Source organism: Ursus maritimus, unplaced genomic scaffold (assembly GCF_017311325.1).
Source record: "Ursus maritimus isolate PB19 unplaced genomic scaffold, ASM1731132v1 scaffold_13, whole genome shotgun sequence".
Taxonomy (NCBI): domain Eukaryota; kingdom Metazoa; phylum Chordata; class Mammalia; order Carnivora; family Ursidae; genus Ursus; species Ursus maritimus.
Window position 1 is genome coordinate 35299425 of NW_024423675.1, and position 18440 is coordinate 35317864.

Consider the following 18440-nt stretch of genomic DNA (forward strand, 5'->3'; position numbering starts at 1 on the left):
AAGGTCATGCCACTATAGCAGCGCCAGAACTTAAACCCAGGAAGGTTAGCTTATTATGTGTGCTCTTAACCTCACAATACACGTAACAGCGAGACTAGGATGGATACAGGGATGCCATTAAGAAAGCTGACAGTGGTATGGGTGGGACTAAAAATAATGATATCCTGTAGCAGGTATGCATTTTCCCCAAACAAGGTTTTTGTGAATAGGGTAATTAAGAAGCAAAGTGGAACAAGAAAGGGGAGTGTTAACACAAAGAAATCAGTGGACATAGTAAAAGACTTCGTATTTGCTAAATATCCATATACTATTAACAGAATGCACAAAGCTACCCTGTGTACAAAATACTGCCTGTGAGTTTTATTTTGACTGCACACTTCAGTGAGCTTTCACTGTCAAAACCTCTAATTTGGAACAAAGGTCATGTCTGAATTTTAATTTTTTAAGAAAAATTATAGCTGTCAAACTATACACTATGCAAAGGGCGGCCTTACATTCATTCTGCTTTCCGAAGTGTAAATACTCAGCTGCAGGTGTTTGGGTTCTATTAGCACCAAGAACAACAGACTCTTAGTCTCTGACTCTTTAGTCAAGAAAAATATTCCAGTAAATTCTCACAAAAGCCTATTTATTAACCCACTGGGAAAGAGAACTTTCTCTTCACAGCTGTGAACTCCTACAAGAGAAAATCTGCCTCAATTATGAACAATTGATTTTAGAGGCGAATAGCCATGAAAACAGTAGTTTTCAATAAATTTAAGTGGAAAGGAAGAAAAATCATCTAAGAATCCAATCTAGCCCCAAATTGTGAGAGGAGTACTGCCTGTTATATAACAAACAGAAAACAATGTCAAAAATTAAGAAAGTGGGGGGCACCTGTGTGGCTCAGTCATTAAGCATCTGCCTTCAGCTCAGGGCATGATCCCAGAATTCTGGGATCAAGTCCCACCCACATCAGGCTCCTCCGCTATGAGCCTGCTTCTTCCTCTCCCACTCCCCCTGCTTGTGTTCCCTCTCTCGCTGGCTGTCTCTCTGTCAAATAAATAAATAAAATCTTTTAAAAAAAATTAAGAAAGTGGAATAGAAATTAAGAAATTGGAATAGAAATTAAGAAATAATGTCTAAGTCTTGGAGATAGGAATACTGTTAATACTGAACACAATTCAATGAAACTTTTCACAGCGTAAATTCAGTGTGTCACGTTGGCTCAGAGCTATGCCTACAGTACAGAAAAGGATTGTCAAAAGTACATTCACTTAGAATCAGCTGAACATATAAAAAAAGTTGGTTGAAGCCCAAGATGTTGGGATAATGTAGATGAGCTTATGACAACGGAAGTTGTTATCTATGTAAGCACGCTTCTATTTGGAATTCTCTGCTTCTAAAGAAGAATCTATTTCTATACCATGTACTATTTTTCCTCTGCCACACTTTACAAGGTCAAGTATGCTTTTTGGAATCATATTTTACAACTCCAACAAATCCTGAGGGAATCTTCGTAAACACTACCTGTTGTGATCAAACTCTGACATCCATTTTTTTATATATCATGCCTAGGGTGTGTTTGTGTACTGATACACATACAATTAGCAAATACTACCAAAAAATGTATTAATGACAAAAGAACACAAGGTAGTTTAACGATGAGAGAAATACGGAACGTTCAGATTACCTTTCACAAAACTCAATCTAAAAATTAAAGTTTAAATATAAAATTTTAAATGTTGGTAACCATAATCTACAAAGAAAATGTCCAATATCCAAAAATAGAAACAGCTTCCCGATAGACCTTACAAGATTGTACATTAATTACTTCTAGAATTTAGATGCAGTTATACCACCTGTAATGTAATTTATTGCAAGCGATAATCTGTACGGAAAACTGGAAGACCTAAATCTTAACATTCTGAAGACTTAACAGTAAACTCAATTTATAAGATGACATTAAGCTCCCTTATTTTGACAAGTAAAAGAATTACAAGTATTTTCTTACCAGTATAATTATTATTGGCAATGTTTAAAATCTCTTGTGACACTGTGGTAGAGAGGGGATGAGGAAATGAATCAAGTGTCGATACACTCCTCCTTACTGGGTGGATGCAACAGTAAACTACCCGTAAAAAGAAAAAGTCATTCGACAAGTGTTGCAAAGTCAGTGATGATACCTGAAAGGACTCTTTGGTGTGCTAGTACTTTCTAAAAAGTTAGCTATAAGTTACAGGTCTTTTTTTTTTTTTTTAATTTTATTTGTTTATTTGACAGAGAGAGAGAGACAGCCAGCAAGAGAGGGAACACAAGCAGGGGGAGTGGGAGAGGAAGAAGCAGGCTCCCAGCGGAGGAGCCTGATGCGGGGCTCGATCCCAGGACTCCGGAATCACGCTCTGAGCCAAAGGCAGATGCTTAACGACTGAGCCACCCAGGCACCCCAAGTTACAAGTCTTTGAACAAATGTATTCAAGAAAAACTACTTTTAAAGATCTTATTTATTAGAGAGAGAGAGCACGCGCTCACGCAAGCAGGGGGAGGGGCTGAGGGAGGAGGAGAGAGACTCTCAAGCGGACTCTCTGATGAGCATGGAGCCTGAGGCTGGACTTGATCTCACAACCGGAGATTATGACTTGAGCCGAAACCAAGAGTCAGACCCTCAACCACTGGCCACCCAGGCACCCCCAAGAAAAGCAATTTTAAAACAAGTATCAAGTTTTACTTAAAAAGGAAGCGTTTTAGTAAAACTTATAAAAGGTTATTTTTAAGTAAAAGTACTTTTACTGAACTCAGTTGTAAAAAATTGAGAAATAATTATGTTGGGAGACAGTAAGGCTTTGATGCGAAGTGCACAGACTTGAACCAGACTGCCTGGCTCTGCCAATAGACAGGCTGCGTACTACACCCTGTAAAATACAGCAAAGAAAAAGACACACGGTATAAAGAGGATGAGGAAGATTAAACTACTTAACATCCCGGGGCTTCAGCATGCTTGTTTATAAAGTAGATATAATAGCACTTATGCCAGAGAATTATGAATATTAAAGGAATTAATATATGAAAGGTGCTTAAAATATATTGGCCACAATTCATTTAAATAGAAGAAATCTTAGAGGGATTGCATTTGTGTATGTTTAAAAAAGAAAGTCTGTGAAATCTGCCTCAGCCACATCCATAGTGGAGCACAGTATTATACTTTAATTTGGAATATAAAAGTTGTATATGTTTTGTAGCCTCACAAAATTAAACTGTGTACTAGCTTGTATGAAGTTGGTTGCATTGATAGGTGGGTCACTACAAGTTAACAGTAGTGTTTCTGCTAGAAAAGCAGCATAAAGTTGTTTCCCGGACTAAAATGACTTGATCCCTAAAGTACTGAAAGTAAAAGAGTTCTTACACTGGGAAGCCCAGCAAATAACAGTATACTACCCTTCCTCAATGTCTGTTAAGAGAGACTACAAAATATATACAATTTTTATTTACACATAAAGGTAGAAATAATACCCGGTTCTATAGATAAGGCTGAAACAAAAGATTCTAAGTTGATTTAAAACGAACATATGGGACGCCTGGGTGGCTCAGTCAGTTAAACATTTGCCTTCGGCTCAGGTCATGCATGATCCCAGGGTCCTGGGATCGAGTCCTGCATTGGGCTCCTTGCTGAGCAGGCTCCTTGCTTCTCCCTCTGCCTGCTGCTCCCCTGCTTGTGGGCTTTCTCTCTTTGACAAATAAATAAATAAATAATTTTTTAAAAAAATTAGACATATATCTAACTTAAGGAAGACTGTGTAATGTAAGTAAAAGCATAAATGTTTTTAAATTTTAAAGAAAGCATTCATGTTACAAATTAAGTAATACAATGTCATGAAACTAAAGTTGAGAATCATTGATTTAAATAAACTTTAGCCTAGGGCCGGCAACTGCTAGTCCTTTTACAGTGCATGTTATGAGCCAAAGACAACAAAACAAATTGTGGTGACATGAGGGAAATAGGTTACAGAAAAAGTATATAATTAGCAAGAGCATCTCTGATTCCAAACAATACTTTAAATCATGCTTGAAAGTCAGCACTGATGTGTTTGCATATGTACTTTCCTGGCACCTTCTCCCTCCTGCTTTCTACCTGACATCACACCCCATGACAAACTATGAAGAAGAGAAGGCAAGAACCCATACATACTCTCCATAATCTCCCCATAATCTACTCTGAGTAGATTTTCTACTCTTAAGTGATTGGCCTCATGGGGCTCCAGTTATTTTATGCAGAGACTGCGGGAGTGAGGAAGTACACGGTTGAATGAGTGAACTTTTGTATTTGTGTACGGAGGGCGGGTGATGGTTGAGTGAGGGAAGAGCAGACAGGAAAATATTTTGGGCTGTCAACTCTGATTTTAATATACAGTGGGTAAGCCTGCTCAGAGGTGAATTTTCTTGATATTATAGGCTCTAAAGTAAGAATTACACATAATATGGTGGTAACTACAAAACGAGCCAACATAGGCAATGTGATTGCTTCCCGAGGTGGACATCTCATGTTCAGAGAACAGGCTCTGCCACATCAGAAGTGAAATTTGCTTTTTAATTACTCTGAGACCTGGGGGGGGTGTGTGTGCGCGCACACACAAATGTGCACATTTGTCTCTGTGCAAGTGTATGTTATATATAGATATTTTGTGTTTTATTTACAAATAAAGTTCATATTAGAAGAAAAGGGCTACCTACAGTAGCTCCCTTGGGATAAGCATGCTTACAGCCCCCTTTCTTTGTCATATACCTTGGGTAGCAGCTGGAAATGCTAATACCTGGGGCTAAGGGTTATTATTTAGATTCATGAAAACGTTAGAGAATGGAAACAAATTAGACAGGCAGACTCTAAACTGCATAGTTGAGAATCTTATTTCACTAGGGTGATGGAGGAATAAAAATGTGTTTTTCATCCTGTGCATAAACAGCTAAATCCTTGATCTTCCAAAGAGAAACAGGAAAAGAAAATGCAGACAATTCACACACACACACACACACACAATGAACATAAAAATGTATATGTTACCAAAAACCTTTAAAAATGCAAATTAAAATTTAATTTTTGGTGATCAAAATTAGAAAAGTGGTTTTAAAAGATTATACTCGGGGCGCCTGGGTGGCACAGCGGTTAAGCGTCTGCCTTCGGCTCAGGGCATGATCCCGGTGTTATGGGATCGAGCCCCAGATCAGGCTCTTCCGCTATGAGCCTGCTTCTTCCTCTCCCACTCCCCTGCTTGTGTTCCCTCTCTCACTGGCTGTCTCTATCTCTGTCGAATAAATAAAAATCTTTTAAAAAAATAATAAAATAAAAGATTATACTCATTAAAATGTTCTCAAATAGATACTCGTCTACTGCTGGTATTAGTATAAAGTGGCAGAATCTTTCCTGAAGGATAACTTGGCAGTATGTATGAAAAACTTTGAACATTTCCACATCCTTTGATTAAGTACTTTAACTACTTACAGGATTTATTCTAAGGAAATAATCTGAAATGTGGTAAAGTCTTATATAAGTTAGTTATCACAGCATTAATTCATAATAAAGAAATCAAAATAGAGAAATTAATCAAAATAGAGAAAAACTGGAAACAACCAAAGAAGGATACTTTAGTACATCCATACTGACGGAATATTTTATACTTATTAAATTCATGTTTTCAAGTATATTCAAATATACTGCAAGACTTCTTCCCTTTGTGGGATCTCTAGGGATCAATCCACTCCAAGCTTTTTCAGATTGTTGGCAGAATGAAGTTCCATGCGATTTTAGAACGAGGTCCCTGTTTCTGGGCTGGCTTTCAACTGGGGGGTTGTTATCTTCAAAAGGCCACTTGCATTTCTTGGTTCCAGGTCCCTTTCTCCATCTTGGAAGCCTTCGCATGCCTGTAATCTCTCTCACTTCCCATTCTGCCTCATGTCTTTATTTCTTAAATGCTCATGTGATTAGATTGGGTCCACCCAGATAATCCAGGATGATCTCCCTGTTTTCAACTTCAGAACCTTAATTACATTGGCAAGGTCCCTTTTGCCAAAAAGTTAATACAGTTGACCCTTGAACAACATGGGCGTTAGGGGCATTGACCCCACGCATGGGTGCCCCCCTCAACACAGTCGATTAACAATATTTTGTATATGTATCATATACTATATTTTTACAAAGAAGTAAGCTAGAGACAAGAAAATATTAAGAAAACCATAAGGAAGAGTAAATACATTTACAGTACTGTAAAAAATCTGGGTGTAAGTGGACCCATGTAGTATAAACCAGTGTTTTTCCAGGGTTAACTTATAACAAGTTCTGAGGAAGAACAGAATGTGAGCAGACATCTTTGGGGGGCCAATATTCTGTCTACCACATCACCTAAAAGCGTAACGGAAGCTCTCACTAGCTCCCACTACCCCTGTCACCCCCTTTTCACCTTTCACCTTCTAGATAATTTCTGGCTATTTAAGGATTCTTTTTGTTCTATTGTTTTGGTTGTTAGTAAGTAAAGACTTCATGGGAAAAGCAATCTCCATTAGGCAGAAAAAATGAGAATTTGCTGGAACTATAGCATTATTACTCTTAGGTGAATGTTAAAAGCACTCTAACACCCGTTGAGGAATCCAGATTTCGTTAAGTGTAGACCCTAGACCTGCATAGTTCCAGAACCTCAAACAAGACTTTTTTCCTCCAATATTAACTTAGTAAAACCAGAAAATAAAGGCATGATTGGTCCCTGCTGTGCTGTCATTTTAAAGAACAACACGGGTATAGAAATCTAAGTAAGGCCTGACTGAATATGAAAAAAAGGTAAGTATCATAGTTGGTGGAATTAATGTATTCTGTTAAGAACTTTCCTAATTATAAAATATTTCAGTATCATAGTTGGTGGAATTAATGTATTCTGTTAAGAACTTTCCTAATTATAAAATATTTCAAATACACAAAAAATAACATACAAATGTACCCACTACCCATATTTTATAGATGTTAACATTTTGCCACATTTATTTCTGGACTCTATTCTCATCCCTTTTCCTTCTCGTCCTGACTTCTCTCTCCAGTGGCAGCTAATATCCTGAAGTTAGGAGAATCATTTCCATGTATGATTTAACTTTTAATAAATATTCTATAATCAAATAGTACATTTCTGCATGAAGTAATAATATTTCAGTTTATGTCCAGTATCACAAAAGACTCTGTACCCTGACTGCCCACACTAGTCTTAAATTGTTCAATATTTGGCAGGTAATTTCTATATTGAAAATGAATTCATCAGACTATCATAGTGTGATGACATGAACCATTAAGATAATTCAGTTAACCCTGTCTACTCTGATTTATCACTTCCACTGCTGAAGGACCTTTAGGGTTGTTTCCTGTTTTTAGCTATTATGAATCGTGCTGCTATGAACATTCTAGCACCTGTCTGTAGATGAACATCTGTATGCATTTCTACTGAATTTATGCTATATTAAGGTTTTTTATTATTATTTAAATTCAATTTAGTTAACATACAGTATTGGTTTCAGGGGTAGAATGTAGTGCTTCATCTGTTGCAATAACACACGGTGCGTGTTACATCAAGTGCTCTCCTTAATGCCCCTCACCCAGTTACCCCATCCGCGCACCCCTCTTCCCTCCAGCAACCCTCAGTTTGTTTCCTAGAGCTAATAGTCTCTTATGGTTTGCCTCCCTCTCTGTTTTTATCTTATTTTTCCTTCCCTTCCCCTATGTTCATCTATTGTTTCTTAAATTCCACATATGAGTAAAATCATATGGTATTTGTCTTTCTCGGATGGACTTATTTTGCTTAGCATAATACCCTCTAGTTCAATTCCACGTTGTTGCAAATGGCAAGATTTCATTCTTTTTAATGGTTCAGTAATATTCGCATCCCACATCTTTATTCATTCATCTGTCAATGGACATCTGGGCTCTTTCCATACTTTGGCTATTGTGGACATTGCTCCGCTAAAAATGGGTCATGTGTCCCTTCGAATCACTTTTTTTGTATCCTTTGGAGAAATACCTAGTTAATATAATTGCTGGGTCGCAGGGTATTTCTACTTTTAACATTTGAGGAACCTCCATGCTATTTTCCAGAGTAGCTGCATCAGCTCGCATTCCCACCAACAGTGCAAGAGGGTTTCCCTTTCTCCCCAACCTCACTAACACCTGTTGTTTCCTGACTTGTTCATTTTAGCCATTCTGACTGGTGTGAGATGGTACCTCATTGTGGTTTTAGATTTCTATTTCCCTGATGCTGAGTGATAATGGAGCATTTTTTCATGTGTCTGTTGGCCATTTGTATGTCTTCTTTGGAGAAATTTCTGTTTATGTCTTCTGCCCATCTCTTAACTGGATCTTTTGTTTTTTGGGTGTTGAGTTTGATAAGTTCTTTATAGATTTTGAATACTAGCCCTTTATCTAATGTGTCATTTGTGAATATCTTCTCCCATTCCATATAGTTTTATTGATTGTTTCCTTTGCTGTCCAAAGCTTTGTATCCTGATGAAGTCCCAGTAGTTCATTTTTGCTTTTGTTTCCCTTGCCTTTGGAGACATGTCTAGCAAGAAGTTGCTGTGGCTGAGGACGAAGAAGTTGCTGCCTGTGTTCTCCTCAAGGATTTTGATGGATTCCTGTCTCACATTTAGGTCTTTCATCCATTTTGAATTTATTTTTGTGGATGGTGTAGGAAAGTGGTCCAGTTTCATTCTTCTGCATGTGGCTGTCCAATTTTCCCAACACCATTTGTTGAAGAGACTTTTTTCCATTGGATATTCTTTCCTGCTTTGTTGAAGATCAGTTGACCATAGAGTGGAGGGTCCATTTCTGGGTTCTCTATTCTGTTCCATTGATCTGTGTATCTGTTTTTGTGCTAGTACCGTACTGCCTTGATGATTACAGCTTTGTAATAGAGCTTGAAGTCCAGAACTGTGATGCCTCCCGCTTTCTATTACAGTTTTGTACGTTACAAAGTCCAACAAAAGACTCACTAGTTTAAAATCAAGATTTCAGTAGGGTTGCATTCCTTTCTGGAGGCTCCAGGGGAGAGTCCATTTCCTTACCTTTTCCAGCTTCTAAAGCCTGACCACAATTCTTGGCCCATGGCCACGCTCCTCCATCTTCAAAGTCTGCACTGATTGGTTACATCCTTCTCACACTGCATCAACTCTGATCTTGCTTCTATCACTAACCCTCCTTTTCTGACTCTGAGCTTTTCAGTGTCCCTTGATAGCATTTTAGGACCTTGTGGTTACACTGGGTCTACCCACCAGGATACTCCCCCTGTTTTAAAGTCAGCTGAGTAGCAATCTTACATCCATCTGCAACCTAATTCCCCCCTGCCATATAACGTAACATGTTCACAGGTTCCAGGGCTTGTAAGGCCATTACTCTGTCAACCACAGACACATAGGAATAGAATTACCGTGTCTTTGGGTACGTGACATTCTATGTTAGTAGATACTGGGCATTTTCCACTGTACCAACTTACACTCCCATCAGTACTTTCTGAAAGGTGCAGCTGCTTCACACCCTTGCTAACACTTGATATATTCTTTTTCATCTTAGCTTTTCTTGTGGCAGTATAATAAAAAGGTGTGATTTTAATTTGCATTTCCTTAATGGCTAATGAAATTCAGTGCTTTCTAACCTTTTTTTTTTTTTTGCCATTTAGATATCCTCTGAAAAGTTAGAGTTTTCTGCTTCCTTTATTTTAACTGGGTTGCCTGTCTTACTGCTTTAAAGGAGTTCTTTATATATTCTAACTATGTCTTTTGTCAGATATAAATATTGAGAATCTTCTCTCCCTCTGTGGGTTGCGTTTTCATTCTTTTAGTTATGTTTTTGATAGAAGTTATGAACTTTAATATAGTCTAATTTATCAACCTTCTTCTTTACGGTTAGTGATTATTGTGTCCTGTTTTAGAAATCTTTGACTACTTTAAGACCACAAAGATATTCTCCTGTTTTCTTTCAAACAGCTTCACTGTTTTACCTTTCACTTTTATATCTGCAATTCATCTTGAATTGATTTTACACATACACATAGACTTACTAAAGAGACCATTCTTTCCTAATGCACTAACAGTGTCACATTTGTCTTAAACAACCATGTGTTTTGGATCTGTTTCTAAACTCTGTTGGTCAATTTTTTCTACCCTTGTATGTACGAAAAGCATATGTTTAAATTACTTTAGTTTTATAACAGGTTTGCTATCTGGTAGTATAAACCTTCTAACTTTTCTCTCTGTGACTTCCTTAGTTCTTCTCAGTACTCTGCATTTCCTTACGAATTTTAGAGACTGTTGATTCGCGCACACACACACACACATACCAACCTTCTGGGATTTTTATTGGAACTACATTGAATCTTTGGATTATTTGGGGGGAAAGGTCAATCTTTACAATATTGAGTCTTTTATTCCATGGACATGGTATATTTCTATTTCACCATTTATTTTGGCATTCTTTACTTTCTCTATTATTTTCCAGCTCTCAGTGTAAAATTCTGACATGCCTTTTGATTTGTTCCTAGGTGTTAGGTTATTTTTTTTCGAATGCTACTCTTAATGGTATTGTTTAAATTTTGGTATTTATTTGCTTGCTGCTGGACTACAGAAATGCTATTGACTTTTATTAACCTCACAGACAGCAAACTTACAAAATTCACTTATTAATTCTAAAAGATTAACTATATATATTCTTTTGGATCACAATGATGTCATATGTGAATAATAAGGTTTTATTTCTTTAATCCAATCCTTATAACTTCTTTAATCTTGCCTTACTGAACTGTCTAGTATAGCTAGTATAATTATGACCAGAAGTGGTGATAGCACTCTCCTTGTTCCTGATGTCAGAGGAAAACCTTTCAATATTTTTATCCTTATGAGAGGTTTGCTGTAGGATTTTTGTAAATGTTCTCTATTAGACTAAGAAAGTTCCTTCCAAATGTGTTAAGAGTTTCTATCACGAATGGATGTTGAATTTTGTCAAACGCTTTTTCTACATCTATCAGATTGTAATAATCTGTCTCCCTTTTTTGTTAATATGGTGTATTACTCTAATTGTGTGTGTTTTTTTTAAGATTTTAGTTATTTATTTGACAGAGAGAGAGACAGCAAGAGAGGGAACACAAGCAAGGGGAGTGGGAGAGAGAGAAGCAGGCTTCCCATCGAGCAGGGAGCCTGATGCAGGCTCTATCCCAGGACCCTGGGATCATGACCTGAGCCAAAGGCAGATGCCTAACCACTGGGGCACCCAGGTGCCCCTATTTAGTTTTCTAATGTTAAACCAACCTTCAATTTCTGGAATAAGCCCCTTGTAGTCATAATGTATTATCATTTTTATCATTAGATTAAATTTGTTAATATTTTGTTAAGAATTTTTAAATTTATGGGATTGGTGTATAATTTGCTTTCTTATAATGTCATTTCTAGGTTTTGGAATAAATATTATACTCATTAAAAGAGCTGGGAAGTATAACTTTTCTATTCAATAAGTGTATATAAGATTGATGTTATTTCTTTCTTAAATGTTTGGAAAACTTCACTGATAAATCTGCTAAGTTTTAAAAACTAAAATTTCAGGCGTTCATCTAGAAGATTGCTGCCGAATGATTCCTAATCTTTCCACACATCCTCCCCCAAATTACAAAATTAACAAGGAGTGAAAGAAAGCCACACCAATGGGATTACTCAGAGACAGAGAATACTGCATCCTTGAAATTATCTTTAAGTACAGAAACACGCACCAAATTCAAAAATTATTTCCTGCTGCTGTTGCAAGGTCATGGGCACAAAACTATAACGAGGAGGCTTAACATATCCATGTAAAACAGGACAGGGAAATGGAAGACTTTGAGGAAGTACAGTTAAAATCACGCCCAGGGGGCGCCTGGGTGGCTCAGTAGTTGTGTCTGCTTTAGGCCCGGGGCGTGATCCTGGGGTTGTGGGATTGAGCCCCTCATCCAGCTCCCTGCTTGGCGGGAAGCCTGCTTCTCCCTCTCCCACTCCCCTTGCTTGTGTTCCCTCTCTCACTGTCTCTCTCTGTCAAATAAATAAAAATAAAATCTTTTTTTTTTAAGATTTTATTTATTCATTCGACAGAGATAGAGACAGCCAGCGAGAGAGGGAACACAAGCAGGGGGAGTGGGAGAGGAAGAAGCAGGCTCATAGCAGAGGAGCCTGATGTGGGGCTCGATCCCATAACGCCAGGATCATGCCCTGAGCCGAAGGCAGACGCTTAACCGCTGTGCCACCCAGGCGCCCCAATAAAAATAAAATCTTAAAAAAAAAAAATTTCTCAGAAAAAATACATACACATACATATATAGATATACATACACATATATGAGAGAAAATAAAAACAAAATATCAAAATGTTAAAAACCAGTGAATCTAAGTGAATGTTATAGGAAAATTCTTTGTATCATACTGAAATTTTTTATAAGTTTGTAATTATTTCCAAACAAAAAAAATGCAATTCTAGTTTGTCTTGTACCAAATTCAGTAATAAAAAATTAAATATTAGAAATGTCATTAAAATATTTACATGATTTTCCTTGCCAAAAATTGATGCTAAAAGCCAAGCAGTCTGAGTCTGTCATTTTCTCTTTTCTAGGGTAGTTTCAAGAGATTTTTCTTTTCTCTCTCTCCTCCCCCACCCCCATTTTTGAATGATACGGAATAAGACAGAAAGTGGAATAAAGGAATGAGTGTTCTAAGTACCTCCTAAAGCACATTCTGGAATCTTGAGCTTAAAACCAATCTAAGAAACCATGTTATAATTACTCTTAAAATATGGGGCGCCTGGGTGGCTCGGTCAGTTAAGCATCTGCCTTCAGCTCAGGTCACGATCCCAGGGTCCTGGGATCGAGTCTTCGAGCGTGCGTGGGTCTCCCTGCTCAGTGGGGAGTCTGCCTCTCCCTCTCCCTCTGCCCCTCCCCCCATTCCACTCCACTTGTGCTCTCTCACCCTGCTCTCTCTCAAATAAATAAGATCTTTAAAAAAAAATAGTGTCTGTATAAGTGAACCTTTATCAATTTGACATATAGAGGAACTATTATTGTTTTCCAGAAAATATCTAAATAAAAGTTAAAAAAAATAAAAATAGTTTACAAAGGTAACTTACAATAACAAAGTTACCAATTTTCATTAGTGCTCAAATAGGTGAAAGGTGACAACTCTATTCTCTATGCCAAGCCTATATGCTGTAGGCAGAATGCTCCCACAAAGATGTCCACGCCCTAATCCCTGGAACCTGTACAGCATGTGTACTTCATGTAAGAAAAGAGACTTTGCAGATGTAATTAAGATTACATACATTAAAATAGGGAGGTTATCTGAGTGAACCCAGTTTAACCACATGAGCTCTTAAAAGCAGAGAACTTTCTCCAGATGGAGTTACAGAGATGTAGCAGAAAGGTAAATGAGAAAAACTCAACCCACCATTGGGCCATATGGAAAACATGACAAGGAATGCAGATATCCTCCACGAGCAAAGACTGGTTCCCAGCTGATAGTAAGGAAAACAGCGACCTCAGTCCTGCAAGTGCATAGAACTGAAATCTGCCAGTTGCAATTGGGATGAGCCTGGAAGTGGTTTCTCCCTGAGTCCAGTCCAGCCAACATACCTTTTTTGGCCTTTTGTGACCAGGTTTAGAGAAACCAGCTGAGCCCAGCTGGACTTCAGGCCTACACAGTTGTGAGATAAACTGATGCTGTTTTAAGCCACTAAATTTGTGGCAATTTGTTATGGCTGCAATAGAAAACTAATAAGTAAGTATTTTCTTAATTTATATTTCATTCTAAATATTTTTATTAGTTAAGATAGATTAAAAATTTAGAAGAAAATTATTTTATCACCGTTCTAGCTTTTCATTTCCTCACATCAATTTTACCACTAAAAAGGAAACCTAATGTTTGACTAGATTCTGAGCACTGAGGAATGCCAATTTTGAATTCGTAAGTCTTTCGCGCTTAAACATGTTTTTAAAATGCCATTTTCTCTAAGAATATTTTATATGAAAATTTTGACTCCATTGAATGCAATTTAATATAAGGGTCTGTATATGCCAAATACACCTGAGTGTTTCTGCACTATTCTGAAATATTACTTCATTATATGTATGATCAGCTGGTGCTTACAGGGTTTGGGGACAGCTAGAATGCTGCATGAGCTCGTTTCTTTGGGATATTCCTATTCACTGTATCTCACATCTTCTGAAATATTTCCCATGGGAAATGGAAGAGCAGCAGGANNNNGAAAATCCTAGCTGAGTGAATTCCAAACAATTCTCCAAGGTAAGAAAGTTAAACAAGCTAAAAAAGGGACAACATGTATCCCTAAGGAAGAAAGTTATCTTTTTAGTGGAATGCTATGAAAGCTTTTGGTGTTCTTTTGGAACAAGCAGATGTTTTCAGAACAATAATTAAAAGCAATCTGTCATGGAAGATAACTGACAAGGTACTGATAGAGTTGGGGGAAAGATCAGCTAGAGTAAGTTGTATTGACTTATCACTTCCTTGTAACTGTGGCTAGTGAGGTAGTTCAGTATGCGGTCCTCTCTATCAGCCCCTAAGTTCTAAGAACTTTTGTTTCTGGTATGTAGGTTAAAAAGAGCTCAACAGCTGAAGACGGTGCTTTTCAAACTTCTATTGGGAAGGGTCAATATGCACCCCAATGTTCATAGCAGCAATGTCCACAATAGCTAAATCGTGGAAGGAGCCGAGATGCCCTGCAACAGATGACTGGATTAAGAAGTTGTGGTCCATATATACAATGGAATATTACTCAGCTATCAGAAAGAATGAGTTCTCAACATTTGCTACAACATGGACGGCACTGGAGGAGATAATGCTTAGTGAAATAAGTCAAGCAGAGAAAGACAACTATCATATGATTTCTCTCATCTATGGAACATAAGAACTAGAATGATCAGTAGGGGAAGAAAGGGATAAAGAAAGGGGGGGTAATCAGAAGGGGGAGTGAAACATGAGAGACTATGGACTATGAGAAACAAACTGAGGGCTACAGAGGGGAGGGGGGTGGGGGAATGGGATAGACCGGTGATGGGTAGTAAGGAGGACACATATTGCATGGTGCACTGGGTGTTATACACAACTAATGAATCATCGAGCCTTACATCGAAAACCGGGGATGTACTGTATGGTGACTAACATAATATAATAAAAAATCATTATTATAAAAAAAAAAAAAGGGAAGGGTCAGTTTCTACCATTTGTTTTTCAACTTGTCGATTGCAAATCAATAATTTTGTAAGATACAGTAAAACTAGAAATGAAACAAAATCCCAAGACATAGAAGTTTCTTGAATGGCAGTGTTTAGTACATATGGGTGCTAAACATATGCTTAATGAGTGACTCAACTGAATATAATTTAATATGAGGGCCTATATATATATACCAATAGTTGATCCATAAATGAACATGGCAAGGTGAATGTATCTGGTTTATTACTTGATCTATCTGATGAGAGCAAGCACTGTCAGACATCTCATAAGCAATAAAGTACATATTTTATGAGACCCTAGGATATACGACACTCCCTTCACTTAGAGAACAACATAGCAAGCAAGGCAAGTTAGCAGTACTAAAAGACTAAGTATACGTAGTCTCTGATTATTTTTCCTGTGATTTTGCCTTTTGTCCTAAACCCTAACTACCCAAATGCAGATCAGGAATGACTCCGAAGAATAATGCAAAAGTCTTACAAATGCTTACAGATGAACACCAGACTCTACGTTAAAGATATCCAGAGGATATCTATAAAGTTTAATTTGTACTTACTTTTATGTAGAAGGTTTTTAAGTGTAATAATGCACATTTACATATAGCTTAGAATATTCTTTAAATATATTAAATTATATATTTAAATACAAATTTATATATGTAATATATTAAAAAGTATATATTTAAATTATATATAAGTACCTGTATTTCAGAATAAAGTGAGAAAAGTATTTAATCCTTTCACACATAGAACACTTTAAATTTAGTCTCACATTGTCCATAAAGCCAATGATTACCACTTCTTCAAATAATCAAATGTAGTATTCCAATGCAATCTGCACTGATGACAGCAGAGGGCGCTGTCATATGAAATGACCATTTTTCACTGTACACAAGATTCCTCCCCAATTAAGAAGTACTAGTTTTCAAAGAGGCTAGGATCTTTATAAATTGTCTTATACACCAGAACTAGTTTAATATATATATTTATGTGAACACAAAGTGATATATTTCAATTGATAAATTGGAACCCGAGTCATAAATTATAAAAAAGATGAAAAATAATTTAATACTTTGCATGAATAAACTTAGTGAATCTTTCCTCATACTATTTCTATTACTATATGATGCCATTTATATAGAGCTCAAAAGAAGAAAAATAGAACATATCAGTTATAGGATAATTTCCTTTCTTAGGAAATAAGGGAAGTAAGTACTTTCAAAAGGAAAAAAATTAATTCTCACAAAATTTAGGGTAATAGTTTCCCCTAGATGGAAATAAGGGGGCTGTGAATTAGAAGGGGCTTATAGGAGACTTCAGGAGTGCTGACGATGTTCCCATTCTTGACCTGTATCATGGTAACATGGGTTCCCATTTTGTAACAAGTCAGTAAACTCAACATTTGGTTTATACATACAAACCCAAAATATTTTAAGGCCTTACCAAAATTACTTCAGTAGTCAGAAGAAATATAGAAAAAAGGTAATGATAAAATAAATAGTATACATGTAGAAATACCTACTTCGAAAACAGGGGTTCTAAACCAAGGGTCTATGGATGAGATTTCACGCAAAGTTTCCTAAGGTAGGGTTCATAGCTTTCATTACATTCTCAAAAAACTAGAAGAACAATGTGCAATGTGAAAATATCATCTGGATATTAATATAGGTCCAGCTATCTTACAAGTAATTGAGTAAGTTCCAAATGACACATAATAAAACATATCTAATATAGAAGAGTTTCTGGTTAAGGAAATCATTATCTTCATTCACGAAGTTAAAAATTCACTTGTGCTTAAATGCATAATAATTTGTGAAGTTATATGTGGAAGCAAAATGTATGACAACAATAGCATGAGGACAGGAGAAGGAAATAGGAGAATACTGTAGTGTTCTTGAATTTTATGTAAAGTAGCATAATATTATTTGAAGTTGGGCTGTGATAAGTTTAAAATGCATATTAACTCTAAGCCAACCAGTTTAAAAAAAATATATATATATATATATATATATATATATATATGCGCATGTGTTTGTGTACGTATATAAATAAAATGAGAAAATATTTTTCAGTATTTTAGAAATATGTATTTTTATATATTTGCCAAACACTACAATTCCAGAAATTTGTATGTCTTGGTTTTGTTTCATTTTTCTAGGAACATATTTTTACTTAATATAAATATGAATATAAATATATACATATTTATACACACATATATATTTATATATAGGCATACCTCATTTTATTGTGCTTTGCTTTATTGCACTTTGCAGATATTGTGATCTTTACAAATTGCAGCTTTATAATAAACCTGCCATCCAGCAAGCCTATCAGCTCTGTTCTTCCAACAGCTCCACTGACTTCATCTCTCTGTGTTGCATTTTGGTAATTCTTGCAATATTTCAAACTTTTCCATCATATTATATTGGTTATGGTAATCTGCGATCAGTCATTTGTGATGTAACTACCGTTAACTGTTTTGAGGTGCCATGAACCATGCCCATATAAGACCACAAACTTAACTGATAAATGTTGTGTGATCTGACTGATCTAGCCACTGGCCATTCCCCATCTCTCTCCCTCTCCTTGGGCCTCCCTATTCTCTGAGAGACAAACTGCAATTAGGCTAATTAATAATCCTGCAATGGCCTCTAAGTGTTCAAGTGAAAGGAAGAGTCTCATGTCTCTCACTTTAAATCAAAGGCTAGAAATGATTAAGTTTAGTAAGAAAGGCATGTCAAAAGCTGAGGTAAGGTAAAGGCTAGGCTTCTGATACCAGTCAGCCAAATTGTGAATGCAAAGGAAAAGTTCTTGAAGGAAATTAAAAGAGCTACTCCACTGAAAACACAAATGATAAGAAAGCAAAACAGAGGTGCCTAGGTGGCTCAGTTATTAAGCGTCTGCCTTTAGCTCAGGGCGTGGTCCTAGTGTCCTGGGATCGAGCCCTGCATCAGGCTCCTTGCTCCACTGGGAGGTCAGTGGGAGCCTGCTTCTTTCTCTCCCACTCCCCCTGCTTGTGTTCCCTCTCTTGCTGGCTGTCTCTCTCCCTGTTGAATAAATAAATAAAATTTTTAAAAAAAGAAAGAAAAAAAGGAAGCAGAACAGCCTCATTGTTGATATAAAGTTCTAGCGGTCAGGACAGAGATCAAACCAAAACAACATTCTCTTAAACCAAAGCCTAAT

General features: G+C 36.8%; 1 protein-coding gene across 3 annotated transcripts in view; it reads right to left on the reverse strand.

Annotated features, from left to right (window-relative positions):
- ECHDC1 (ethylmalonyl-CoA decarboxylase 1) overlaps nucleotides 1-18440 on the reverse strand; it is a 64623-nt gene that overhangs the window by 3207 nt on the left and 42976 nt on the right. The gene's annotated exons all lie outside the window — the stretch shown is intronic.